The following is a 27,148-nucleotide window of genomic DNA, read 5'->3' on the forward strand; positions in this document are numbered from 1 at the left end:
ATAAGGGCCCTGGGGTATGGCCCCCGCCCTCAAGCCTGGATCACAGCGTCCATCAAGCTGAAGACAGTGCTAATCAGTATACATGTCCAGAGCTAACAAAACCAACAAAGGCTCTAACACGAGGAACCAGCCAAAGCCCAAAGTGCCGTAGAGCTCAGAGGAGGGGTGGTCAGGGAACAGGGGCCACGTGGGGAGGTTTCCCAGGGATTCTGGGCCTTCTGAGGGTTCTGGGAGGGAAGGTAAACCTTAGTGCAGCCAAAGACGGGGCAGGCATTCCAGACTGGAGGACTCAGGGGGGCTGAGGCCCAGGAAGGAAATAAAATAGCCAAGGAGGGAGGTTGGAGCGGATCTGAAAAGCTATGAATGCAGGTCCAGGAACTTGTACTTGCCTCTGCATATGCCAGCAGGACCCAAGCATCTACATTCTGGCCCGAGGCTTAATGTTATGTCACTCACTGGACATCTGAAGACGTTCTAGCTGCTTTGCCGGTGCAGGGGAGGAAACATTCTTCTGCTGTGTTTCCTCCTGGACTAAGAATTAAATTTACATGAGACAGATTAACAGGAGGAAAAAAACCCAAAGTTTAAAAAAAAACTTTTTTAAAGTGGTCTTTCTGCTCAACACGGGGCTCGAACTTCTGGCCCCGACATCAAGGGTCACCAGCCAGGTGCCCCAAACCTTAAGTTTTCTTACGTGCACACCGAGGCTCAATAATGAAATTGAGACCTAAAAAATGTCTAATGCAGGCACTTTTTACACTTCTCAGGTAAAGAGACAAACAGAACAAAAACAAACAAAGACCGTGAGGAACTGGCAGGACAGAGAAAAGTTAATTTGGTGGTGGGGCGCCTGGGTGGCTCAGTGGGTTAAGCGTCCGACTTTGGCTGAGGTCACGCTCTCACGGTTCATGAGTTCGAGCCCCGCATTGGGCTCTGTGCTGACAGCTCGGAGCCTGGAGCCTGTTTCAGATTCTGTGTCTCCCTCTCTCTCTGCCCCTCCCCTGCTCATGCGCGCGCTCTCTCTCAAAAATAAATACATGTTAAAAAAAATTAAAAAGAAGACCAATGTGCCTAAGTGGGGCTCTATGAACGACTCTTAGGACAGGCTCTATGGAGCGTACGTCGACAGACAATAAACAAGCAAGCAAATCAACGAATAAGATGATTTCAGAGAGCGGGGCCTGAGTGTGGCTTGTCTCAGGGCACTGTAGAGGCCTGTCTATTTGTGTCTCCTCCTCCTAGCCTGCAAGAGCCAAGGGGGCAGGGCTGGGGTCTCTCTGGTTCCTCGTTTCATTCCCAGCCCCTAAGGCTGGTGCCTGGCAGAGAGGGAGTAGTTCAGAAAAACATTTTCTCTGGCTGTGTTGCATGAACCAACACAGGCTGACAAAGATGCCCGTATACATACACCTGTGCCCTTTGGAGGCTGCAGAACTCATTATTATCAACCCAGGAGTAATTGCTGATAAGCCGGAGTGTGAGTTTCGTTGCAAATAGAGAGGTTGCAGGGCACTGTTTAATGACAACAGGGATAATCTTAATTAATGACCTGATAACTATAATTAATTGCATCACATCCGGAGGCCCTCTCTGGGATTCTGGGAGGGAGCAACTAGTGTTTGGCAGCCTGGGGGGCTGGAAGGGAGGGGAGGGCTGGGATCTCCGTTCGGCCACTTCCTTGCTCGGCGAGCTTTGGCGGGTTGCGGGTCTGAGCCTCAGTGGTCTCGTCAGGAAGGTGGGGCTCCAGGGCGGGCGGCTCGTCGCCCGTTCGGGGGGTGGGGGGGGGGGATGGTCTCAAATTTCCCCCTCCCCCGCCCCCCATCCCCGCCCCAAGCTGCTGGGGTCACCGGAGCCCGGGGGGCCAGGCCACCGAGGGGCGCCGGCTGGGACTGGGCGGGGACCTCACCCCCCCCACCCCCCCCCTCCCCAGGGAAGCCCTGGAAAACTCCTGGAAGCGAGAGAGGAGAAGCCAGCGGCCAGCGTGCGCGCGCGACCTTTCGGAGGGAGACGCCGGGGAAGCGGGACGGCGAGGGGCGGCCTCGGGCGGGACCCGGCGAGGCGGGAGCGGCCGCCGCGGGCGGAAGGGGCGCGCGGCGAGGCCCCGCCCCCCGCGGGCCTCGGTTTCCCCACCTGCGCCGCGGGCGGCCCGGGCGGGCGGGGCCGCCCCGCGCCGGGCCCGGCCGCCAGGGGTTAAGCGGTGACTTCAGCCGCGGCGAGCGGGGACCGGGCGGGCGGGGGCGGCGCCGCGTCGCGCCGTGCGCGGCGGCGGGACCAGGCCGCTCGGAGGCGGCGGGCGCACTCCCGGCCGGGCCGCGACCTCGCGGGAGGCGCGCGCGGCGGCGGCGGCGGCGGCGGCGGCGGCGGCGGCGGCGGCGGCGGCGGCTGGGGCGCGGGGCTGGGGCCGCCCGGCCCTGGGCGCCCGCGGCCCCCGGGGCAGCTGACGCGCGGAGCGGCCGCCGGCGCTTTGTGAGCGGCGCGGACAACAAAGGCGCGGCCGGGCGGCCGGAGCCGGTGAGTGCGGCCCGCGGGGGCGGGGGTGGTCGGGCGGACGGGGGACCGGGCGGGGGTCGCGGGCCGCGCACTGCGCGAGGCGGGCAGGCCGTGTGGCCCCGAGCGGGCGTCGCCGCGGGGCCGAGTGGGGGGGCGGGGAGGGGGTTCGGTCCCCGCCGCCCGCGATGGCCGGGCCCGTCCGCGCGTCCCCGCTGGCCGGCGGGGGTCTCTGGGGGCCCCGGCGGCTCCGGGGTCCCGGGCGTGGCTGCGAGTGCGTCCCGCTGTGCCTCGGGGTGTGCGAGCCCGGAGCCTGGGCCTTCCCCGTGGCCCTGGTGGGAGTGGGTGTCCCCCGCTCCAGGAGCGGCGTCTTCTCTGTCCGTTTGTCCCGGAGCCTGCGTGGCGCGGCCGTGTCCCTGGGTGTGTGAGAGGCCCCGGAGCCTGGGTCTTGTCTCCGTGTGTGGGTCTCTCCTTGTGTCATTTGAGTGTGTGTGTGTGTGTGTGTGTGTGTGTGTACGGCGTGTGACTGTGTGTACTCCCTACCCCCCCCCCCCAACCTTCCCAGCCTCTGTGTCCCTTGGGTGTCCCGTCCCTCTGCATGACTCCTGACTGCTCTTTGTGCATCAGTGAGAGAGAGAGAGAGAGAGAGAGAGGGAGAGAGAGAGGGAGAGAGAGCCTGTGCCTCATTTTCCAGGGGATTCCCAGGGCCTTCAGCTCCTGCTGCCGCTGGGTTCCACTTCTCCCTGTGCTGCCCTTGGGGGGTTCTGGGGTGGCGGGGAGTCAGGGAATGCTCCTGTCACCTCGGTTGCAGGCTGGCCTCTCCCACCCTGGACCCCTGCCCAGAGGAGGGCGTGTGTGTGGGAGGAGAGGATGCCCTGGTCGGCCGGAAGGCCATGGCCGGGGCGGGGGGAACCTGCTCAGGCCTGGACGCTCCTGGAGGCCGGGGAGTGTGGCCGGGGTGCGCCCTGCTGAGGGTGAAGGCTAGCCAGGGGTGGTCTCCTAGGGGGAGCCCAGGCCTGATGTGGGAGAGTATGGGGTCAGTTCTTCCTCTCTCTACTAGGGTGCCTGGGGGACGGGGGGAGTGGTCCTGGGGCGGGGGTCAGGAATCTTCTTTTAGCTTCAGTAGCCTGACGACCCTGTCTCCAGCCACAGCAGGGAGGGGGTGGGGGGTGGGCTGTACTCCTCCACTGGCTCTGGAGCTGAGACATCACCTCAAAGTCCTTGGCCTTCCCGAGGGATTCAGCCGGGGAAAGACATGCCCTGCCTGCCTGGAGCCCCATCTGTTCCCCCGCAGATGCTGGGGGCGGGGGGGGGGGGGGCGGAGAAGACAGGCTGTGCTCCCTCATTAAAATATTCAGCCCTTTCCCTGCGGCCCTGCCCGAATGGCCATCAGGTGCAGCCTCCGTCCGTCCATCCGTCCGGCGCGGCCTCCCTACAGTGTCCAGGCCTCAGGCACGTGGTCTAGAAAGGAGGGCACAGTCTGGAGATCTCGGGGCTCCCTGTCACTGGGGGTTGGGGGCTCTCCTCCTTCGTCAAGGTCTCAGGGTGAAGCTCAGAGCCCTCCTCGTGGCTTGTGAGGGCCCCGCTTTGTGCCCCTGTTTGCTGCTCTCTCTGCCCCACCACGCTTACCTTCCTGACATCCCCTGTCCCCCTCCTTTTCTGCCAGAGAGCCTTCCACTCGCTCTTCTCTCTCTCTGTCTGCTAAGTTGGCCCCCATCCTTCACTTCTTTATTCCTCGTTCAGGAGTCTCTTCTTTGGTCAGCCAGGTTGGCTGAAGAATTCTCATTCATGGGGTGGGGCATGATCTCCGGGTCATGAGTTCAAGCCCTGTGTTGGGCGTGGAGCCTGCTTTAAAAATAAAAGAGAGAATTCTGGTTCCTGATGCTCTTAGGGCCCTCATTCTGGTGGGGACGGCTTGTTTCTACTCCCCCCGAGGACGGCAAGCCTTTGAGAGCAGGGACCGTGTCCGTCCTTGATCAGCCAGCCTAGAACGGTGCCTGACACACCGTAGGTAGTCTATAAATAGTTGTCACTTGAGTGGGTCCGGTAACTAATGGTTCGGAAGTTCTGCTGTTTCAAGTTTTCACTTTGGAGGAGTCTGGGGAGGAGGGAAAGCCAGCGAACTCCTCAGGGCCCGGGTACCAGGTTAGTGTAAGGGGGACGCCTATTGTTAATTAGATAAACTATAGATTAATTAACATATTTGTATCTGGTAAGTGCCAGATAGATGTTGGGCTAGTTCTTTGCCAATGTGATCTCTTAAACCGTGGAAAAGAGCAGAGTGGAAAGAATACAATCTTCTTGGACCAACTTTGAAAAAATAAAGTAGGTGAGGTTACATAAATGTATAATATAAGTGTCTCGTATATAAATATATATGCATATTGCATATAATTGTGATAATAGTGTATTGTTCTTTCGCATCCACTATCACTTTGTTTCTAGACAGCCCTGATAATTAGGCAGGGAGGACGGGTTCACGCCCATTTTACAGATGAACAGGTGAAGCGTAGTATTTAAGCGACTGCCTAAGGTCACAGTCAGTGAAGGACTCAAGCCTCAGTCTCCTTGACGGCCCAGTCCTTGCTTTCTTCTGTGAGCTTGTCGTTGGTGCCTTTGAATTCTTGTCACCTGGCTTGACAGTGGTGAAGGAGCCACTGTCCTTACCCTCAAGGGGTCTGAAGTCCAGAAACAAGAATCAGAGTTATAAACGGGGGAGCGGGGTGGGCCCGTGTTCTCTTTCCATCCCGCTGTGCCTCCTGGGCCCCAGCTCAGCTTCTTGGCCTTGCTGCACGGCCTCAAAGCCACCTTCCTTTGGGGTCCTGCTCCCCAGCACACGGGTGTGCTCCGGCACTGCCCTTCCCAAGTCTCTGTTCGGCGATGTCACCCTAGCTTGAAATTGGCCACAGGGAGAAATCAGCGTACTGTGAATCAGAGGTCCCCCCGCCCCAAGACATTTACCAGCACACCACGGGGATCTGGCAGTGAACACCTCGGGCTCTGCCCCTCCCTGAGGCTTGCACTCTCGTGTGACACTTCCCTAGGGCTGGCTTAGAGTCCTCATGGATTCAAAGTGAGAGGGGCAGGCGCCGGGCTGGGCCCACTGCCGCGTTAGGGGTCACAAGTCGCCCTCACACGAGCTCTCCGGTCCAGAAAGGAGTTGTTCTATCCCAGTGGGTTGAGGGAGGGGGAAATGGGATGAGGAGGTGCAATTAATCGAGGGCCCGCTTTGCCGTTGATTGAATAACCCACTCACGGTGGCCCAGGCATTTGGGAGGCAAAGTGGCGGTGGGGCCTGAGGACTGTGGACAAGTCAGACAGCTCGGGGCTGGTGAAGATGTGACATCCAGGACACGGGTGGCTAGAGCTCTCTGGGTCTGGCTTAGACAGCGGCGGGCGTGACCCATCCCTAGGGGTTCGGGGACAGCGTGAGAGACAGAGTCAGACTATTGAGTGGACAGGCAGCATGTGGCCCCCGGATAATCTGAGAGCCCCGGGCGGGAAATGGACACGCTCACACTTAACCTGCAGGGGAGTGCAGCAGAATGGGGTGGGGAGAGGAAAAGGGTCCGATAGAAGGAATAGCAGCTGCAAAGGCTCAGAGGCGCGGGCTGTTGGGGGATCAGGTGTCAGGTGAGCCAGAAGTCTGCAGGGCTTGTGGCAGAGCGCGGCAAGTGCCGAGGTCTGAAGGCGGAAGGCTCTGCGTCATCTGGGAACCAGCTCAGATGACAGGGGCACTGTGCTCTGTGGGTCACCCCCTCCCCTGCAGAGCTTTAAGGTTTCTGGCACCTTCTTGTCGTCCCCTCACCCTGCTGCTGCTCCAGCCCGGTTATCTGTGTGGCCAGTGGAGTCTTTAGAAAGATTTTCAGGGGCACCTGGGTGGCTCTGTCGGTTGAGCGTCCGACTTCGGCCCAGGTCATGATCTCGCGGTCCGTGAGTTCGAGCCCCACGTCAGACTCCGTGCTGACAGCTGGGAGCCTGGAGCCTGTTTCAGAATCTGTGTCTCCCTCTCTCTGACCCTCCCCCGTTCATGCTCTGTCTCTCTCTGTCTCAAAAATAAATAAACGTTAAAAAAAAAAAATTAAAAGGAAAAGAAAGATTTTCATTTTAATATCAGGCCAAACAAAACAGAATGGAGAAGGTGAGCCTGCGGGGCTCTCCCCACCCCTCACTAATACCAGAAAAGCCAAAGATAAAAGTAACTGATATTTAAGTGACCCAGTATTTTTGGTTGCCTCTGCTATACCTACCCTTCAGATAGGCAGCCGGTTGAGAGCTTCTGTGCTTAAAGACAAGCCGTGTTTACTTTACGTCGAAACCTGCCCGACACTTTTCATGCATGTTTGTTCAATTCCCATACTGACCCTGCAGGTAGCTACGACCATCCCACCTTACAGATGAGGAAACGGAGTCTTAGAGAGGTGGTGCGGCTTTCCCAAGGACGCAGTGTCTGTAAGCGGCAGGATTCGAGCCCGGGAGGCCCTGAGATCCTTCTCCAGTCGATTTCCTCCCCTCTTCTGTTTTCTGCTTCCCTTTGAGGACGGGAGGGAGAGAACTCACCACGGGTCGGCAATCTCAACACACTCTACTAGTCTTTGTTTGAAGTTACTTGTGTGTTTTTTTAACCCACGTAGCTGGGTTCCTCACTTTGTGGCTTGGGGTCAAGGCTGAGAACAGAACCACATGCCCCGATGGGCCCCCTGGGCCTGGTCTCCGGAAGGGGCTAATGATAATGGCTTATGTTTATGGAGAGAGCTGGTACCGATAGCTCTCGTATCTATGGAGTGGCAGGATGTGGCTCACCGGAGCTCGTTCGGTCCCCGGCCCTCCCGCGAGGTAGCTTGTGTCGTGCTGTCCCTTTTGCTCCCAGTGATGTGGAGGCCCAGGGACCACTTGGCCGGAAGCGTGGGTTGTGCCCCCCTCTTCGTTAGAGCCTGGTGCTGAGCTCCCGCCGCCAGGGGATTTATCTCCCCGCCGCCCTTTCTGTCGAGAGGGTGGTCTTGACCTAGACCCCTCCCCCCACTTGTTTGCAGGTGCACCCCCAGTCCAGGGCAGGGCGGGTGGGGGGGTTGGCCCCTACCGGTGACTGTGTGTGGGACCCTAGGCGAGGCGACATTTCTGGGTCTGGCCCCCTCCTTCTCCTGGAGAGCCTGGCCTCTGGGCAGAACCCCCCTTCCAGCGGCTGCCTGATTGGTATGCGTCCCTGAACTCCGGCCATTAGCACACAAGGCGGGAACCAGCTCCCATTCCTTCCCTGTCTTCATTGTTTGAAGTGGGCAGACTTGGAAGGAGCTTTAAAAATGCGGCCTTTTTATTCAATTTCCCTAGAAAAACAATGGTCTGAACGAAATGGAAGAGTAAAAGTCTCTGGATATTGAAGAAAAATAGTCCTGAGCCCAGACATGGCCCAGAACCTTTGAGTTTCTCTTAAAGCACGGGTTTATTTTACTTTAAATTATGCCCATATTGCATGACCATTGAAGAAAACTTGGAAGACACAGAGGGAAGGAAATGAAAATCACCCTTTATTCCATCACCCGAAGACGGCCTCTCTCCACATCGTGGGGCACATGGGGCATTCATCCGGCGACTGGTTTGCTCGTTCGGCGGGCCCCTGTTTCTGAAGGGTCAGGCCAGTGTTGGGCGCGGCAGGGGTGTGTGTGTGGGGGGGAGTAGACAGATTTGCTGCTCCTGCCGCCCCTCTTTCTGTGCCAGACGTTGGGCGACTCACTGGGTCCCTTTTTATTTCAACTTCCTCATCTGTAAAATGGGGATAACCTGGCAGCTGTGTCCCCGGGTGTGGGAAAGTGCAGGCGGGCTGCTGGGGACAGCGCCCGGTCCCTGAGGAGCTTAGCCGTGCTGGTGGCTTGTCACGCTCGTGACCGGGCAGTAGCTTTGCCCTTGAGGGCCTTTCGTGATGGGGAAGAGACGAATCCCAAACAAATCAAACAAATGAATGAAGTAACTACGTGTCATGTGATAAGTCCTGTGAAAGGAACAACCAGATCTGATGTGATGGGGGTGAGTGGGGGGTCAGGTTGGTAGTTGGGGGGGCGGTGTATGTCCCGGGGGGGGTGGTGCAGAGTTTGTTAGCTGGAGGTGGTCCAGGGGGGGCCTCTCTGAAGAGAGACATTTAAACGGAGACCTAAATGACAAGAAAGAGCGCCACACTCTGCCCCCCCCCCAAAAAAAAAAAACAAACTGAGGGTAAAGTATTCTAGGCAGGGCTATAGCAAATGCAAAGGCCCTGAGGCCAGAATGATCTTGGCCTGTTTAAGCAGCAGACAGTCTAGAGCCTGCAGTGGGCAAGGGGAAGAGGGCAGTACAGGAAGTGGCTGTGGACAACAAAACAGATCGAGGAGGGCAGTGAGGACGGTTAATCTAGATGCAGCTGGAAGCCCTTGGAAGTTTGTTCAGTTCATTTCACATACATACCTTCGTTAGTGAAATACAACCCCAGGATTCCAGCTGTCAATAGCTCTGTTAGGAAATTTACCTTCCCCCAGAGAATTTATTCAAAGATGATTTACTGAGTGCCTGTTACCTGGCGGTACTTGAGTAGGCGCTGTGGGCCGAGGGACAGTCACAAAGACCCGGAAGGTGAGGCCTCGCCTGCCGGTGGCCCACGGGGCCTGCGTTCCAGCTCTCTGACCCACCGCATCCCACGGGAGCCTTGTAGGCTCCGCTTTGGGCAGGATGCTCTGGCCACACGAGGGTGGCGGTGGGGAGGACCGGACGCACCGGCCGGGGCGGGCTGGGCCCGGAAAAAGGGTGCGGGTGGAACGCATTTGAATTGGTTTTTTTTTTTTTAAAGTTTATTTTTGAGACAGAGACAGAGCATGAATGGGGGGAGGGGCAGAGAGAGAGGGAGACCCAGAATCTGAAGCAGGCTCCAGGCTCTGAGCTGTCAGCACAGAGCCCCACGCGGGACTCGAACTCACGGACCGGGAGATGGTGACCTGAGCCGAAGTCGGACGCTTAACCGACTGAGGGTACGCATTTGAATTGTGGCAGTACAGTTGGACAGCTGGATTCAGGTTATCTGTCAGAGAGACACCGGCTGGAATCGCTGGTGGATGGTTCACAGCGGGTGAGGGAAAGAAGAGGAATCCGACATGTCCTGGAATCTTCTTATGAGTATGTGGGCGGTGTCATGAAGCAAGGTGGTGCAGGGAGGGCGGGAAGCACGGATTTTCGAGAATCAAGAGTCCGGTCCAGGTCACGTTTCTGTGAAGAGGCTGCTCAGAAGTCCTAGTGGGGAGCCCCCGGGCTGAGGTTCGGACTGGGGTGCCATTAGCGCGTCGTCGGGGGCAGGTGGGACCTTGTGGATGGCGGGGAGCCAGGAGAGGGGCTGAGAAGGGTAGCTGGGAGGAGAAGGGAGAGTGGGGCGGCTGGGAAGCCGGCGCAGGGGACCGTTTCGGAAAAGAGCTCGTGGTCAACGGGGCCGCAGGCCACCGACAGTCCACGTGAGATGGCACAGAAAGGGGCCGCTGGCTTTGGCAACACGAAGGCAGCTGGGACCTTCTGTAAGAGCAGCTTTGGGGCAGTGATGGGGCTGGGGTCCCAAGTGGCATTGGCAGACGAGACGCCAGCACGTGTGGCTGGCTTTTGAGATGCTGGGTAGGTGAGGGGGGGCCGGGAAAGGCGTCTCGGTTGGAGGGAAGAGGGGACCCGGGAGGAGGAGCTCATTGAGTCCCCCAGCGAGGGCGACACAGGTTCCCGCGTTGCCCTCCTGTCACAGAAGGAGAGAGAGAGAGACGCCTGCCAGCAAGCCCGGGTCCACACCCAGGCCACCCGCGGCTCCCCCTACAACATTCCCGTTCCGCGGAGGAGGCCGCCAAAGCGGATCAGCGAATGTGTTTTCACTGGTCTGTCCTTGGCGTTTCTGACTTCCTGTCCCACGTTTATGGAGCACCTGCCGGGAGCCGGGCACTGGGCTTGTGGGATGAAGTATGGTTCACCCTCTTTCTGGTGGGGAAGGCGGACAGGTAGCCGATGGAATGAGGGGAGAGCGCCCAACCCAGGCGTGGGGGCTCCCAGGGGTTTCCCAGGGCAGAGTCTGAGCCAAGCAGCCAAGAGGCGGTTCAGGGAGGGGAAAAGGCTTCCGGGTGTGTGCCAAGGCTGGGGATGAGCACATAGTAGGGCCTGTCCCGCCAGGGAGGGAGCTCTGGCCGATGCCCCTAAGTTGCTCTGTACGTCTCACTAGGCGCTCGCCCTTTATCTTGAGCACTGGAGGGAGCCATTCAAGGGTTTGGGGCGAGGGAGGGACATGACCAGAACGTTTTGTTCTGGGTGGAGACTGCGTTGGAAGGGACAGGAGACACCAGGGAGACCTTTGGAAGAGATTACAGGCTCTCTGATTCCTAGATCATTCTGTGAACCCTGCTGCTGCCTTTTTTTCTTTTCCCAAAGATTTTGTTTTTAAGTAACTTCGCCCTACGTGGGGCTCGAACTCACGACCCCAAGATCGAGTGTCACACGCGCGGCCGACTGAGCCAGCCGGGTGCCCCGACCCTGCTGCTTCTTTAGTGCTTCCCAAACTCAGCTCATCTCCCTTTCCTAAAAAGGTTCCCGAGGCTCAGAGAGTTTGAGCAACTTGCCTGCGGTCACCCAGCATAACCGGGCATCCAGGCTGGGGGACTGGTGCCTTGAGGGAAACAATCAGAGCCTCAAGGGTAGAAGCCGGTGGTGAGTAACCCCTGGGAGGGGCCCACTGGAGGCTTTAGTTGAATGTTGTCATCCCCTAGCGTCCCTCTGGATGTTGCCCTTTTGCAATATCCCCTCACCCCTCACCCGGGGCTCTCTTGCAGAGAATGGGCGGTGCCTGTGGGAGGGAGGAGCTGGGCTCTTGCCGGGAACTGGGAGTTGCGGAGCCAGAGCCCCACGGGCTGTATTAGCAGTTTCCTGGGCACTGGCTTCCTCCCCAGTGAGTGAGTGGAAAACCCTCTGGGGCTAGGCTAGGTCACGCGTGGCCGGCGAGGGAGGGCGTCCCTGCTGGGGAGGGCCTCTGTATTTCACATGCGCGGGGTAGAGGCCTCATCCTCGGGTGGGGGGGAGGGTCGGGAGAGATGGGGAGCAGAGCCCTGCCCCTTGTGGGCCCTAACACTCTGGGCGGGTAGGTGTCTTCCCTCCCTGGAGTCTTGGTGACCTCATCCGTGAAGCAGGGATGGTATGAAATGTGATTGCAAAGGACGGAAAAAATAACCAGTGTTTGCTGAGGGCCCAGAGGGCGCCAGGCACGACGTATTCATCTTTCTGTTCTTGGTGGCAGTTTTGCGAGGCGTACGTAGCGATTATCTCCATGTTCTAGGCGGAGCAGCTGAGGAACAGAGAGGGTAAGCAGTTTGCCCCAAACCACACAGCTGGTGAATGGCAGAACTGGACCCCTGATCCGCCTGACTCTGGAGCCCTCCTTTGCAACCCCTCCGGTCCCTGTCAGACTGTTCAGCCGGGCCCTTCCCTGGCACATCACCTGATGGAATCTTGTGGGGACCCCAGCGTTCTGTCCACCCCGCTTTGGGGCTCCCGATCTAGTCCAGCTCATCCCGTCCCCGACTCTGCTCGGAGCCTTGATGTCCTCTTCTGCAAAATGGGCAGGTTGAGACCCTGGAGTCTCTACCAGTCCTGGTAACCCACGAATCTAGGATCCAGGTTCCTAGGAATCCGTGAGTCAGACATTTGCCACTTTCCCTGCTTCCCGGCCTCCGTCGCCTGGGGAGCCAGGGGAGACTAAAGTGAAGAAACAACCGTGAGAGCCCGACGGAGAGCAGCCGATGATAGAGCGTGGGTTGTGCGCCACCGTGCGCCCAGCAGAGAGGCGGGCGTCGTTGGCTGTGCTGTGCACGTGCGGAGTGAGGTGCAGAGACTGGCGAACTTTCCCGAGGGTCCAGTGACAGTTCCCTGTGTGCGAGACGCTTCCTCCGCCACGTCCCCTCCCACGGAGCTCTCTACAAAACCATCTCTTCGGGGCCCCAGGTGGGAAAATCCACCCCAAGCGTCCATCCACGCTTGAGAAACGGCCATGAGGGGCCCGTGGGGAAACTTCTGTGAGTCACCAGGAAGCCCAGCGAAACGACAGCGGCAGGGAGAGCAAAGACAGGGCTGCGTCCACCACTGGGCAGAGCTCAGCCCTGCCTGGCAGCTCTGCCGGAGAGTGGTCTTGGCTGTTTACAGAGAAGGGGACTTGGGACCAGGGAGAGGAATGGGAAACAGGAGCGAAGGGGGGATGATGGAGTCAGAGACTCGTTTAGAACTGGAAGGCCCTTCTGGGATCACGTAGTTCGGGCTCCTGACTTTGTGCACGGAGACGTCTTAGTCTGGAGACGGGCTGTGACTTGCCTCAGGTTGCACAGCCAGTGAGGGCAGACCCCGGAACAGAAGGAGATTCGGGAAGCTGGATCACCAGCCTCAACTCCTGGCTGCTTTTCGTGGGCGTGACTTCCTGCCAGGTCCTGCCCACCCCCTCTCCTTCCCATTGGAATAAACACAGACACTATAGTAATCAGCAAAGGGGATCATGTCGCTGAATGCTCAGCGAATGGTCGCTGGAAAGGACTCGGGGCTGGCTGGCTGTCTTGCTCAAGTCCCACTGCCCCCATCTCCGGGCCCTGTGACTTTGGGCAAGGCACGTTCCTCCTCATCACTGACAACTTGCTTCGTGTGTACCATGATTTAAGCAGATTCTGAAATCGCAGGACTTTTCAGTGCCTTTAACATGTTGAGTATTGTTGACGTCCAGGGGGGAGAGTCCTACTCTGGTTCTTCCGTAGTTTTGGGCCACTGAACACCTCTTTTCTTCCGTGAGTCCCTATTAGCATATTTCCAGACAATATCAGTGTTCCCTTGAATATGCAGACTGAGAAACCCTGATGGTGGTGGTTCCTCAGGACTGTTTTTTTTTTTTTTAAAGTTCATTTATTTAGAGAGAGTGCACGAGTGAGCGAGCGGCAGAGGGGCGGAGAGGGAGAGGTGGGGAGAGAGAATCCCCAAGCAGGCTCCACACTGTCAGCGCGAAGCCCGACACAGGGCTCAAACTCGCGAACTGGGGGATCATGACCTGAGCCGAAATCGAGAGTCCGACGCTGAACCGACTGAACTACCCAGGTGCCCCTACTCGGGACCGTTTTAAACGTGTAAACTCAAGAAGCTGGCATGTCTTCCTGGGGCAGCGAGACGGGCCGAGATGCCCAGGGCTGGCCGCCAGTGCTCGGCTGAAGGTGCTTCCCAGGATGCCTGGCTCACCTGAGAGCGGATGTCAGGGAGGAGCAGAGCCTCCTCCGCCGGCCAGGGCAGCCTGGGACCATGGAGCGAGCCTGGGACCCCGCCACCTGCCTTCTATCCTGGCTCTGGCCCTCACTCTTGTCTGACCTGGGGCAAGTCGCAGCCCTCTCTGGGCCTCAGTTTCGTCATCTGTAAGATGAGAGGCCTGGCTCGGTGATCTGTTGGTTCCTTTCAAGGCTGACGTTCTGAGGAATGGGCACATTCGGTACCTCTGACCTCTTCCTGTCGTTTGTGGGGTTTCTTGGTGTCACTGAAGTTGTCACCCTCCCCGGAGGCGAGGTGTGTGCGCAGGTGCACATCAGGCGGTCTCAGTGCCCCGGGGACCCCACGAGCCAGGAATTCTCGTACATCTGTGTATTGTAGGCTCGCCCAGACTAAGAATGCAGATTCTTGGGCCTCACCCCAAGAGTCTCTTAAGTTTGTGGATTGGGGTTGGACCTTAGAATCGACCTTTTTGAAAAAGCCTCCTCACCCAGGACACCTGGGCGGCTGTCAGTTAAGTGTCTGACTCTAGATCTCGGCTCAGGTCTTGATCTCACGGTTGTGAGTCTGAGCCCCGTGTTGGGCTCCTCGCTGGATGTGAAGCCTACTTAAAAAATAAAAAAAAAAAAAGCCTCCTCTCGCAAGTGGTTCTGAAGTCAGTAGCTCAAGGGCCACACTTTGAAAAAGGCTGTTAGACTCTCTTTGAATGAAAACATGCTTCAGAGAATGACCTGCTGGGATTGGTGGTGCCTCTGGCTCTGTTCAGAGATGCCCTCATCCGTGGTCACAGCCTTCAGTCGCCGGTGACCTCTCTTCCCCATCCGCTAGTGTTCCCCAAGCCTGGCTGCTTACTGGAGTTGCCAGGAAGCCTTTGAACAAAATACGAATTCTTGAGTCTCACCCTTGGAGATTCTACACAAGTTAGATCTCAGCTGAGACCCAGAGATCTCTATGTTTAGAAGGCTCCCTAGGTCTTTTGTTCATTTGTTTGTCATTCATTCAACAAATATCTGTCAAGGCTTGCAGTGGCCTGGCCCAAAGGAGGGCATCGAGGACGTGATTGTTAAGCCAGACACAGTCTTGGACGTTATGTTACTTATGCTGCAGCCTGGTGAAGGAGCGAGACTGCGATGACGTAGGAGTGCTCGGCCAGGATAGGGAAACATGTGTCTAGAAAATGGTTGGGTTGGACTAAATACCTGGGGCAAAGCTGGGACCCTGGGTAGCTGAACTCCAGTAAATTCCAGATTGAAGTAGAAGCCCTAAGCCCAGTGGCCTCTGGTCACTACCTATGGACTCCTGTCGTTTGCTCATCACTTACTCATTTTATTTATTTACCCATCTGCCCATCCATCCTTCCATCTACCCATCCATCCATCCATCCATCCATCCATCCACCAACCCGTTTATCCATCATTTGTCCACCCATGCATCCACTCACCCATCTATCCATCTATCTACCCATCCACCCACTCACCCATCCATCCACTCACCCATTTATTATCATTCACCCACCCATCCACCCACCCATTCATCCACCATCCACAACCCATCCACCCACCCATTTATCCATAATCCACCCATCCATCCATCATCCACTGTCCACTCATTAACTCACCCATTCACCCATCTACCCATTAACCCGCCCATCTACCCACTCATCCACCCATCCATTCACTCATTCACTTACCCGCCCACCCACCCACCCATCCATCCAACATCTCTTGAATCTCTTACCATATGCTGATTGCTATGCTGGGTACTGGAGGGACACAAATGAAAAAAGCATTGTTTCTGCCCTCAAGGAACTCACAGTCTGGTGGGGGAGTCAGAAAACAAAGCAGATGATTCTAGCCCAGCGTTAGGTGTCCAGCTCTCCCAGTGGGCGCCATGGAAGATTTCCCTGAAGTCGGTTTGTGTTAAGGCTCAAAATGAAGGTGAGAGTGTCCCAGGCAGATGAGGTGGGGCATGGCTTCCGGGCCAAGGAAGGGTCTTACCCTTGGGAAGGCAGGTCACTGTGGCTGGGGCAGCTGGGGGGAGCCTCTGCTCCTGGAGTTCAGGTTGTCTTTTGTTTTCCCTGTTTGTTTCCCCGTGAGGCTGGGTCCATAGTAGGTGCTCAGCAAACATTGGTCTTTGGTGAATGCGGGGCGCTGAGGAGCTTGTGGCTCTGGGGCTCTGGACAGAGTGCAGGCAGGGGAGTGACACCCTCACACGGGCTCCCTCTGCTGGGCAGGGGAGAGTGGGGAGGGGGTATGGAGGGGCCTCCCCAGCTCCCACCCTTCCTTGGCCTCAGCCTTCAGCTGTCTCCTCGTGCAAGTCAGAGCCGTGGTGCTCCTGAAATCTTGGCGAGCCCATTACTGCTTTCCAACAGCGGGGTCTCTGCCGTAGGTCAAGGGCTCTGCTTCTGTTGGGGGTAGTGGTGAGAAGACAGCAAAATGTTGGGGGGGGGTGGGGACGTAAGTAGATGTGATGGCAGCTAGGAGCCTTGGCTTTTGGTTTTGATCCCCACTGCTGCCTCTTATTCTCTGTGTGTCCTGTGTATCCCTGCGGTTCAGTTGTTTCCCAACCTGGTCCTTGGGCCGATTCAGAGAATTGTCCCATGTCAAGCGCTCAGGACAGTGCCTGGCACACTAATGAATGTTAGCTGAAAGGTGGAGCTTTGCAGACAGTTGTGCTGGGTGGCTTGGGTGGCTGCGTATGGATTCTTCTAGGAGCCAGAAGATCTGGTTCGCATCCCACCTCTACCTCCCGACTACCTGCAGAGATCATGGCCAAGTTGACTCAGGCTCTGAGCTCCGATTTTTCTCATCTGTGAACTAGGGATTGATGCCCCGTGGGGTTTGGCAGGAGCCTGGAGTCCGATGGCCCGTTTCCTGCGTGGGGCCTATTGCTGTGGTCAGAAATCCTGGGTCTAGGCAGATAGAAGAGAAGGCTCCACCTGATGAGGGTGGTGTGGACAAGTGGCCTCCCCAGCCCACAGGCTCTGGGGGGTCAGTCTTGGCTCTGTTGTGCCACCTCTCGGCCGTGGCCTTCCTCTTGGTATGCCCTCCGTGGTTTCTGGGATCCTGTGGAAATGGATCATTCCATGACTGGGGCTCTGGGTGTTAAGAGGAGGGTGACACGGGGCAGCGGGTTGGACGTGGTCCGCAGGGGTGCTGGGGGCAGGGACTGTCTTCCCCCAGCCAGGCTAGATCTGGGTGCCCTGGAGAGACCAGGCTGGTTTCTTTTCTTTTTTTCTTTTTAATGTTTTATTTCTTTTTGAGAGAGAGAGAGGGCGGGGGGAGTGCATGAGCAGGGGAGAGGCAGAGAGAGAGGGAGACAGAGGATTCCAAGTAGGCTCCATGCTGACAGCAGAGAGCCAGATGCGGGGCTTGAACCGACTAACCTCGAACTTTGCGAGCCGAAGTCGGATGCTTAATCGACCGGGCCCCCCCCAGGCACCCTGGAGACCAGGGTTTCTGATCCCTGTCAGGGGCTCAGCACCCCTGCTCTCCCACCTCCCGTTCTTGCTGGATTTGAATTCCCAGGGCCCAGCGACTCGGTCGGTCATGCTGGGGCCCCGGAAGATCTGGGTCTCAAGCAGGTAAATCTAGATCTGAATGTGAACCCGTTTGGGCTGGCTGCCTGGGGAGCTACCGGGGTCTGAGTCCCCCGCCCCAGCTGATGGCCGGGATAAGTGGGCACCCCTGGGGGAAGAAAAGGCACCTGCCCTAAGCGAGGTAGCTGCATTCAATTGCCATTACCGTCCAGTGGTCAGGGGCTGCCATGTCTGGTTTATAGTGAGGGGGAAACTGAGGCTACTTTACACAGCCAATGGGGTGGGCCTGGTGTGGGAGCTGGGGAGGGGTCTGTCTGCAAAGCCTGTGCTTCCCCCCAGCCCCCGGTTTTCCCCTCCTTGCTGCCGTTAGGACCACGCACGCTAGGATGCTGGTGTCCCGTAGGTTTGCTCTCTGGCTTCTCTGAACCCAGGCCTCAGACTCCCCCTTTGCAAAGTGGGGACAGGCTGTTTGGGGTCCCCGGCAGGCAGGACCAAGCCCAGGACAGCCGAGGGCCGTGGTAGGAGCACAGGGCGCTCTCTCCGCTCGCGGCATGCGAAGCTCTCCTGGGGCCTGGGCTGGGGCTTGGGAGTCGTAACCTCACTACCAACCAAATAAGCCTTCTCTTGAAGACGATGCACGAGGCACTGCGGGGACAGCCAGGGCCCAGCCACCGTTTCTGCCCTCCTGGAGTTGTCACACCAGTAAGAGTGAGGACACAGATTGGAGACTTCAGGACCTGGATCAGGATCCTGTGTCTGATTAGCTGTGTGATCTCGGGCAGGGCCTCCGTCAGTGGCTCCCTCGGGAAGATGGGAATTCCAGCTCCTGCTTCCTCGGGCCATCGTGAGGATGAAGCGATATGGTATTTGCAGAGCCCCTGGCACATAGTAGGTGCTCAGTAAGGTCCTCATGTGCTAGTCGTCTAAGGCTGGCAGTGACCAGCAGGTCTGCAGGGTGAGTGGAGGCTACCTCCCCCACGACGCCAGCAGCCGGAACAGCATGGGTGGTTCTGTGGGCAGCTGGCGACAGGGCAGAACGGGGCATCAGCTCCGCCACGGGATGGGCGGGATGTGGGGCTGAGCTCGGCTGGGGAGAGAGGGACGCGTTGGCTTTCACGTCCTACCTCCCCTTCCCTGCCCCCAGCCCTGTAGGCAGAGGCAGCCCTAGCGTGGCCTTTGGCTGTTTTCACCGTCAGGGAGAATCCGAACCCCGGGAGGGGAAGTGACGTGCCCAGCGTTGGCGGGAGCTGGTGACAGAGCCGGGCTGACCCTCAGCCCGAGGCCCACCCAATCCTGATGCTGTGTTTTCAGCGGGCTGGGGTAGGTCCCTGGGGGCTGCGGGGCTCCCTGACCTCCCTGGCCTGCCCCGGGGCCAGCTATAAACAGAATATTCTGTGTCCCACGATTCACAAGACTGGCCTTTCCTCTGCCAAGAGACTTTTCGCTTTCCTTTCTTTTACTTTTCCCTAATAAGGTCTCATGTGGCTGTCTCAGCTCTCTTGAGGCCTGGAGAGGCTGTGGCTTTGTGCTGGCCCAGCACAGCTCCGGCCACAGCTGCCGGGCTCCAAAGGCCCAAATGTGGGAAAGTTCAAGGGGAGGCCAGATAGAGGCATCGGAGCCTCGCAGACCTGGCTGGCCTGCTCTCCAGCTGTGTGATCTTGAGCAAGTCGCTTTGCCTCTCTGAGCGTGTTTCCTTCATTCAATCCAACCAGCATTCGTTCAGGCCTGTGAGATGCCAGGTATGACGCTGGACGTTTCAGGCAGAGCCGTGAACAGACTCTGGGGCTTGAGGCCTCCGGATTGAGTGGGAGACTTGCCTGGGCGCCTGTCTCTGTACCTGGAAGCTTGGGGGATCTCCTCAAGTCGCACGTGAACCACCACGCAGGGCTCCGTTTTTTTGAATGGAAACCACACCAGGGTGGTGAGAGCGGCCCGGCTGGGACTTCAGGTGAATGACTGCCTTGGGATTTCACGCTTCGTAGCCTCGAGGCGGGGAGGCTGCTTCTAGAGACACGGCGTTGATTTTCTATGTCCGCTGCTGAAGTGAGCCAGTGTGCCCGGCTGTCAGCCCAGGCTGCCGCGTTCCCGTGTGTGCCCCGACCTTTGCAAGGAGGAAACGCAACCCGGGTGGCGTCCGAGGGCGGTCCACCCTCCCCTCCCCCCTCCCCCCCCCCCCCCGCCCCCGACACGTGGCGGGCACCTGAGAGGTGTTGGTTCAACTAACAAGTGGGGCGGTAGCATCGGGAGCACATCCTAGTGGGGGGTGTGGTTGATGTGGGGAGGGAGGGACAGCTGGCACAGGAGGGTGTCCTAGGTGGGAGGGAGGAGCCTTTTTCTGAGCCACTCCAGACGGCAGACCGAGCGCAGGTTTTAGACCCTTCCAGGGTGGGGCAAGGGAGGACCCAAACAGGGGAGTGTGATGTGGGACAGTGACTCAGGCTGAGGGTAGGCACAGGTGCTTATGGAATACCCGCTCCGTGCCAGGCACAGGGCTAGGCTCTGTGAGCCCCATCAGGGCGAGACCCGGGGGGGGGGGGGGGGCTTTTCCTTTTTTGTCCACTCATGTATCCCAAACACCTGGAACAATACTTGGCTCACGGAGGTGCCTTATAAATACGGGTTGAATGAATGAACGCGTGTATTATTTAGCTGGGTCCCAGCAGTGTCGTTAGACCCAGTTTGCAGATGAATAAACTGAGGTGTAGAGAGGTCAAGTCATACAGCTGCTGTGACTGCTCACGTTGGGTCGGGATTTGGAGTCTGGGCTGCCTGATTCTTTTCTATTTATTTATTTAATTTAAATTATTAATTTTATTTATTTATTTATTTATTTATTTAATTTAAATGTTTATTTTCAGAGACAGAGCGCGCGCATGAGCAGGGGTGGGGCAAAGAGAGAGAACCCCAAGCAGTCTTCACGCTGTCAGCGCCGAGCCCTCCTTGGGGCTGCATCTCATGAATGTGACATCAGGACCTGAGCTGAAACCGAGAGTCGGGGGCTCAACCGGCCGAGCCACCCATGCGCCCCTGGGCTGCCTGATCGCAGAGCTCGTGCTGAGTCTTTAGAGTAGGGTCCTCAGGAGGGAATTCTTGTGCGTTTCACCCTCTCCAAGACCCCTCTTCTGACAGTGCGGAGGGTGGGAAAATACAGAATGCTTGATGGAGGAACAATAGTGGGTTCGTGCCGTCGGTCCCTGAGGGTAACCCCTGCTTGGACCAGTGGGCGCTCTTTTAAGGACCCAGATTAGGAGGGCAATCGATGCCGCCAGTTCTCGGGGTCCTTCTAGGTGTGGTCTGACATCACGGGCGTCCTCAGCCACGGTGCAGGGTCGGGGGGCACGTAGCCGTGCCCACACCGGTCGGCGCAGGCTGTCCCCGTCCGGGTGTCTCTGTCTGGGCGAATCCCGGCTGTTCACCGGAACATGTCCCTGCCCTCAGCCCCCAGGTGGTTCCAGACCAGAATGCCCAGTGAGACTTAACGCCTTCACATCCAGCTGCTCCGGGGACCCGGGGCTGGCACCCGGAGAGAGGGGGCGCAGGGCAGCTAGAACCGTCTCCAAGGGCCCTGGGTCAGAGCACGGTCTGCTAGTCCCCCAGGACCTGCGGATATGCTGCCCTACGGGAGCCCTCTGCCACCCACTCCCCAGGGTCCTTGTGGCCCCATCTGCTCACCGGGGTGTCTAACCAAGCAGCTCGGGAGGGCCCCCTGCTGGCCGGTGACTGGCTGTCCCAGCCCTATTGCCAGATGGTCTGGGTTCGAATCCCACCCCTCCCATCTAGCACGGAACCTGGAGCAGTTTTCTTGCCATTTCGGTGCCTCTGTTTCCTTATCTGTAAACGAGGATGTTACTGGTTTCTCTCTTGGAGGGTTGTTGTGAAGATTAAGTAATTATATGAGTAAAGGGCCTGGAATCAGCCTGGGCGCTTAGCAACCAATTAATAAGTATGAGGTGTTTCGACCCTGATGTGGGCACTCCTCGGTGGCGGGGGGGCAACCCAAGGAGCCGTTGCCTCTTGTCTGTGCCCGGTGCCTGGGCGCAGTCCTGCTTGTCCTGAGTGAATGAGTGCCTGGGCCTGGTCGTCGGGGACAGAGAAGCGATGCCCTTGACTCCCATTGGACGCCCCCTTCCTACCTTCTTCCCTCCCTCTCTCTTGCTCTCCTGGCCCATTGCTGTGTGTCTTATGCTTGTGCTCATTGTTTAAGGGGCATCAACTGATGGATAGGGCCCCCCCACCCCCATCTAGGTTCAGGCCCCTCTTCAGGAGCTCCTACAGCCCCCCAGACCTCCCCCACAGAAACACTGTCAGTGTTTATTCGTGGTACCTGTTCCGTTCTCCTCCTGCCAGACCGTGAGCTCCAAGGAGCAGGGACCAATGAGTAGATGGGTCCTAGTGTTGAGCCATGCGCTAGGCTAGACTTGGGAACACATCGGGGGAGTGGGGCATAACCCCTGGCCTCAGAGAGCTCACAGTCTGCTTGTTTATTCCTTAACCTAAGACGGCTGCTCGGGGCCAGAATGGTGCTGAGAGAGGCACGAGGTGTGGCCTGTGCCCCAAGAGGTCACAGTCTGCCCCCTCCCTGCCTCCCGCCTTCTGTGTTCCAGAGGCCGGACCAGGTGGTGGGGATGCACAGAGAAGCACAGCCTGGTGTGGGAGAGCCACAGAGGCGGGTAAACACAGCGAAATGCGATTTCTTTTAGGCTCGTAGCCTGGCATTATCTACCATGGAGACCGGTGGCAACAACTCTGGTCTTTGTGTCCCCGTGAGTAATGACTGGCACGTTGACAGGCCAGTATCTGTTCTAGATCCTCAGAGGACTCGACCAGATGCCCTGAGACTTCCACCTTAGCACTGTTGACACCTGGGCCGGGTCATTCTCTCGTAGGGGCCGTCCTGGGCCGTCCTTGGGTGTGTTCAGCAGGGTCCCGGCCTCTACCCACTAGATGTCAGTAGCAGCCCCCTCCCCCGCCAAGTTGTGACAACCAAAATGTCTCCGGACATTGCCCAAACTCCCTGGGTGGGGGGCGGGGGGCGGCGGGGTGGGGGGACAAAACCACCCCCAGTTGGGAGCCGTTGCCTTAGATGGATCGGTCCAACTAATTGCCTGATTCAAGGTGGGATGGGAATTTTGAAATCCAATACTGCCTCCCCCACACGTTAAAAGAAGAAAAAAAAAAAAAGCAAAAGAGAGAAAAAAGAGCCCACAACATCCTGTATTCCTTGGATGCCTAAGCCATCCGGTTTGGCACAAAGCGCAAACATCCATTGGGAGGTGGGAGGGCTCTCGGTGGCCGGACAGCTGTGTGCCTTGGCCCAGGCCACCCGGACGCGGAGCCCCTGGCAGAGGTGACCCGGCCGTTGCCAGGTTTTTGTGTGCCCTGCTCTGTGTGGTCATGATGTAGGGCAGGCCATCGAATGACCCCGTGGGGTACACGGGACGGGCGTCGGTCCTGGGAGAGTCAGAGTGGGCGGCCGTCCACTGATCCTTCTCCCTGCCCTCAGAGCGCGTACCGTGGTTCGTAGGGATGTACGGATTTGTGTGCCGTAAGTACACGTCTCCCTGCGGGACTGCGGCCTTCGCGAGGGCAGGCATCAAGGCTGCCTTGCTCATCGGCAAATCTCCGGAACTTTCCATGGTCCCTGGTATACAGAGTGCGCGGTAAATGTCTGTAGGATGATTCAGGGGTGTGTTTGGATGGCCGGGGGATCCAGAGAGATGAAGCCTGGCTTTTCTGTCTTGATCTGTCTGGTCTCCCAGAGGGAGGGAATAGGCCCCGGAGACCTCGGTTCTCACACAGATGGGATACGCATAGTTGTGTGAACTCCATCACTCGCTTCTTGGTTTGTAGCCGGATCTGGAAGGAGGTGGGGTCCTTGTCCTCTGCCCAACCCCCTGGCCGCAGCACAGACCTTGGATGAGCCTGGCCAAAGGCTCGGTCTTGGCAAGGAGTGGCCAGGTGTCCGGGCATGCGTCCTCTGGCCAGCAGGGAGCACCTGCTTGGAGTTCCGACTGCGAGCAGGGAACGGAGCCCCGGACTCCATCCTTCCAGTCTGTAGGTCCCTTGAGGATACTCCTGGTGCTGTGTCCAGTGAGAGCCCTGGGCACGCCGGGGGTCACTGTAACTTTGTGGCCTGGAGGGGGGACTTCCGTCCCCGAGTTCAGCAGAGTATGTTTGAGATCGAGCAAGCGAATGGGAGCGTCCCCATACTCGCAGCTCTTCCCAGAGCCAATTCTCCAGCCTGGGTGCTTTACGGAGAGGGGTCCACATCTGCAGCCGGCTCCCCAGCCCTGCCTCTGCCTGACTGCGTGAATTCAGGGAATCGCAAGGTCTCCCTGACGCCACGGGCTGAGCTTCTGTCGTTTCCGTGTTTCGCACCAACTAAGGGAACTTAGCGTTGCTGTCTGGCTTTGGGATCCTCCCCTTTCCTGACTGTGACCCCCTTTCCTGGAACCTTCACTTTGAAAGCGGCACGAGATGGGTGGAGGCTTTGGGGAGCTTGTATAGCCGAGGGTCAGCCTCAGGGTCAGGCAAGCTGCTGGCGGTCCCCGGAGACGGCACTGGGCACCCAGTGGGGGGTGTGGCATGGTCAGGCACCGCAGGAGAGGCCACCCCCCCCCTCCCCCCCACTTAACCGCGGGACCTGGGACACCACCGGTCCACGTTGAAGGAGGCACTTAGTTGTTCATTAATTCATTCAACAAACACGTTTTAAAAAACGTTGTATTCATTTATTTTGAGAGAGAAATAGAGAGCGCGCAGGGGAGGAACAGAGAGAGAGGGTGGGAGAGAGAGGATCCTAAGCAGGCCCCGTGCTGTCCGCGCAGAGCCCGACGCGGGGCTCGATCTCACAGAGATCACGACCTGAGCCGAAATCAGGAGTCGGACGCTCGACCGACTGAGCCACCCGGGCACCCAGCAAACATTTCTTGAGCTCCTATTGCGTTCCTGGCTCTCAGTGAGGCACTCTATGTGCTATTATCTCATTTAATCCTTACAATAACCTATGGGGTAGGGATTCTTGTGGTTCTCCTCCGGAAGAGGAGCCCAGGGACAGAGCAGTAGAATAAACGTTACCGTCACAGAGGGTAAACCCAGCCAGGTTTGGCCACAGAGGTGGCCTCAGAACTCTCCTCAGAACAACACCTGGGGTATGATGGTGGCAAAAAGGGGCACCTGAGGACCCCCGGCCACCACCACGGGGCCAGAGACCGCTTTAGAACAGGTGCAGCCCTGAGCGCAGCAGGCCCCCCATTTTCCAACGGGCCAAGTGGCCACCACTCTGGGAGCGGGATGGGGGCAGGGGTGAGCTCTCCGCTCAGGGCGCCCTGTGTGTTTTCAGTGCCAAGGGCAGAAGCAGTGACGGGAGGGAGTTGGGGACTTCTCTGTAGGGCCTGGCTGTGGGCTGCATCAGTTACCTGTTCCTGAGAGCCCCATTACTGGGTTGGTGAGCACCAGTTAGGACCTTGTTAAAGTTGGCCATGAAGGAGGACGGGTGATTGGAAGCAGCTCCCTGTGTGGGTCAGTGTCCTGGGTCCGGGGTTCAGGGCAAAGCCGTTTTGTGGTTGACATCACCCCTCAGTCTCCCTGCCACCAGAGTCCCCCCCCCCCCCCCCCCCCCGCTTCCAGCCCAGCCTCTCTGTTCCCCTTCCCCCAGGCCCAGGCAGTGCCTTCTCCGAAATGTGAAGTTGATTGCGAGGGGGTGGGATGGACCCCCTGGCCTGATGAGGGAGAGGCAGCCTGCCCCAGGGGAAAGATCCGGACACACCTCAGTCTAATCCTGGAGCTTCTGGACCTTGGACAAATCTCTCTCCCTCTCTTCAGCCTCAGTTTCCTCGTCTGGAAAATGGGGCCGATCCCACCGACTCGTGGGATGGTCTGCCCCCTTGTGGGGCTGGTAGGAAGACCTGAATTTCTGTCCCGCCCTCGCAGGTGGGGAGAACAGAGAGCCGCTGGGAAATGCGCATCTTGCTTGGGGAAGGTGGCACATTGTCACGGGGGTGGGGTGGAGGGGGGGGTTTGGATCTAAGTGCTGGCTGCTTTGAGAGCTCAGCCAGAGCTATCCTGGGCCATGTCACCGAGGCCTCTGGATCCCTTGGGACTCGTGTAGGGCTTGTGTTTCAGGAGGCTTCAGATGCTGCCGGCCAGCTCGCCCTGCCTTGGTTGGGTGGACTGAGTATTTTTAGCTCTGAGTTTGCAAAGGTTTTTTTTTTCTTCCTGCCCAGACTTCTCTTGTGGGACAAAACAGACAGCCCGCTCCCCGAGAGAGGCAGAGCTTGGGCCTGAAGGGAAGGGGCTGGAGCCAGGGTGGACTCTAGTGGGCTTTGAAAGGGAGGCCTCCCCCAGTGTCCACGGCCTGCCGGCCTATGCCGCAGCGCTGGGCTGTGCCCCTGCAGCCACGCCGGAAGCTGCCTGCCCCTTCCTTGGAAAGCTGCACGCGTTCCAGGGTCTCCCACCTGTCTGCGTGGGAAGGGCCGGTGTGCACCTGGCTGCCGGAGTGGCCGAGGGGAGGGGGGGGGGGCGGCCCTTGGTGCCCTGGGGTCCTGTCCCCTCTCCTGGTCACATGCCTCTGACTCATCAGAACAAGAACGTGGTCTTTTTGGGAGCGAGTTTTTAAAAATAGTCCAAGTCCTCCCTCCTGCCCTGCCCTACCCCTCTTGTGATCACACCCTGGCGTTGGCCCCAGACCTCTTTCCACACTGGTTCTGGGGAACCGCCTCTTGCACAGCTTGGCAGCGGGTTCGATTGGGAAGCTCTCCTGGGAGGAGCTGTCCCGGCCACGCGCTGACTTCAGAGAGGGAGGCACAGTCCTAGGAGCAGGTGTCCCGTGGGCCTTGGCCCCCGTCTCCCCTCCCCTGATGGTGGCGGTGGGCCTGACCCCGGGGCCGGCGTGGGACCAGGGATCCCTTCATTGACTTAGCAGGTGTGTGTTGAGGCGTGCTGGGGGCCGGGCACTGCCCTGGGGCTGTGGATGGAGCAGTGAACAAAACGCTAATTCTCCTGCCTCTGTCGAGGAAACTCATAGAAGCAACCGAAACGTTCAGATGTCCAGAGGTGTTAAATGCTATGAAGGCAGGGCAGCGGCGTGAGGGGGATGTGTGTGTACTATTTTAAAGAGGATGGATGGGGAAGGCCTCTCTTTGAGCAGAGCCCTGGAGCAGATGACAGAGCCATCCATGTGTATGTCTGGGGGAAGATCGTTCCAGGCAGAGGAAACAGCAAGTGCAAAGGTCCTGAGGTAGGAACGTGCGTGAGGCGTCTGAGGAACTGCACGACGGTCCTTGTGACTGGGGTAGAGTAAGCCGTGTGGAGATGGGTAGGAGCTGCAGTTTGGGGTCGGGGGCACACCAGGTAGGGCCTTGTGGGGACCCTGGCTTCCATTCTGAACGAGGTAGGAAAGCACTGGAGGGTTCGAACAGCGGTGTGCCTGGGCCGCCGTGTCGTGAACAAAGTGCGTGGGGCAGGGGGGTGAAAGTGGAAACAGGACCGGTCTGGGGCTGTTTTAATGGTCCAGGTGAGAGGCGGTGACAGTTTGGCCCAGCGTGGCGGCAGAGGAGATGGCGAGAAGTCATCGGAGTCTGGATGCATTTAGAAGGCAGAGCCAACAAGGTTTGCTGAGGCGTTGGGATGTGGCTGTGGGAGAGGGAAGGGGTCAAGGCGAGGCGGAGGCTTGAGCTCCAGCCCCCCGGCAAGCTGGCGCCGCCATCGGGTGAGATGGGCGGCCGAGGAGGAGTTGGGTGGCCGTCGGGAGCTGGGACGGATGTTAACTTCAGGATGCCCCGCTGTCCGCGGAGCAGGCCGGTGGGGAGAAGGTCAGGCTGGAGGTGTCACCGCAGAAACGGTCTCCAAAACCGAGAAACAGGC

The 27,148-nt window shown here is 58.3% G+C and overlaps 1 protein-coding gene across 7 annotated transcripts in view; it reads left to right on the top strand.

Annotated features, from left to right (window-relative positions):
- Positions 1 to 2,456: 2,456 nt before the first annotated feature.
- ARHGEF10L (Rho guanine nucleotide exchange factor 10 like) overlaps positions 2,457 to 27,148 on the top strand; it is a 141,475-nt gene continuing 116,783 nt past the window's right edge. For 6 of the 7 annotated variants that reach the window (XM_042954239.1, XM_042954240.1, XM_042954243.1 and 3 more), the window contains exon 1: positions 2,457 to 2,508. The gene's annotated coding sequence lies outside the window, so the exon portion shown is untranslated. The remainder of the gene's footprint in view (positions 2,509 to 27,148) is intronic. The other variant, XM_042954246.1, reaches the window with a different exon arrangement.

Source organism: Panthera leo, chromosome C1 (genome assembly GCF_018350215.1).
Source record: "Panthera leo isolate Ple1 chromosome C1, P.leo_Ple1_pat1.1, whole genome shotgun sequence".
NCBI classification, from domain to species: domain Eukaryota; kingdom Metazoa; phylum Chordata; class Mammalia; order Carnivora; family Felidae; genus Panthera; species Panthera leo.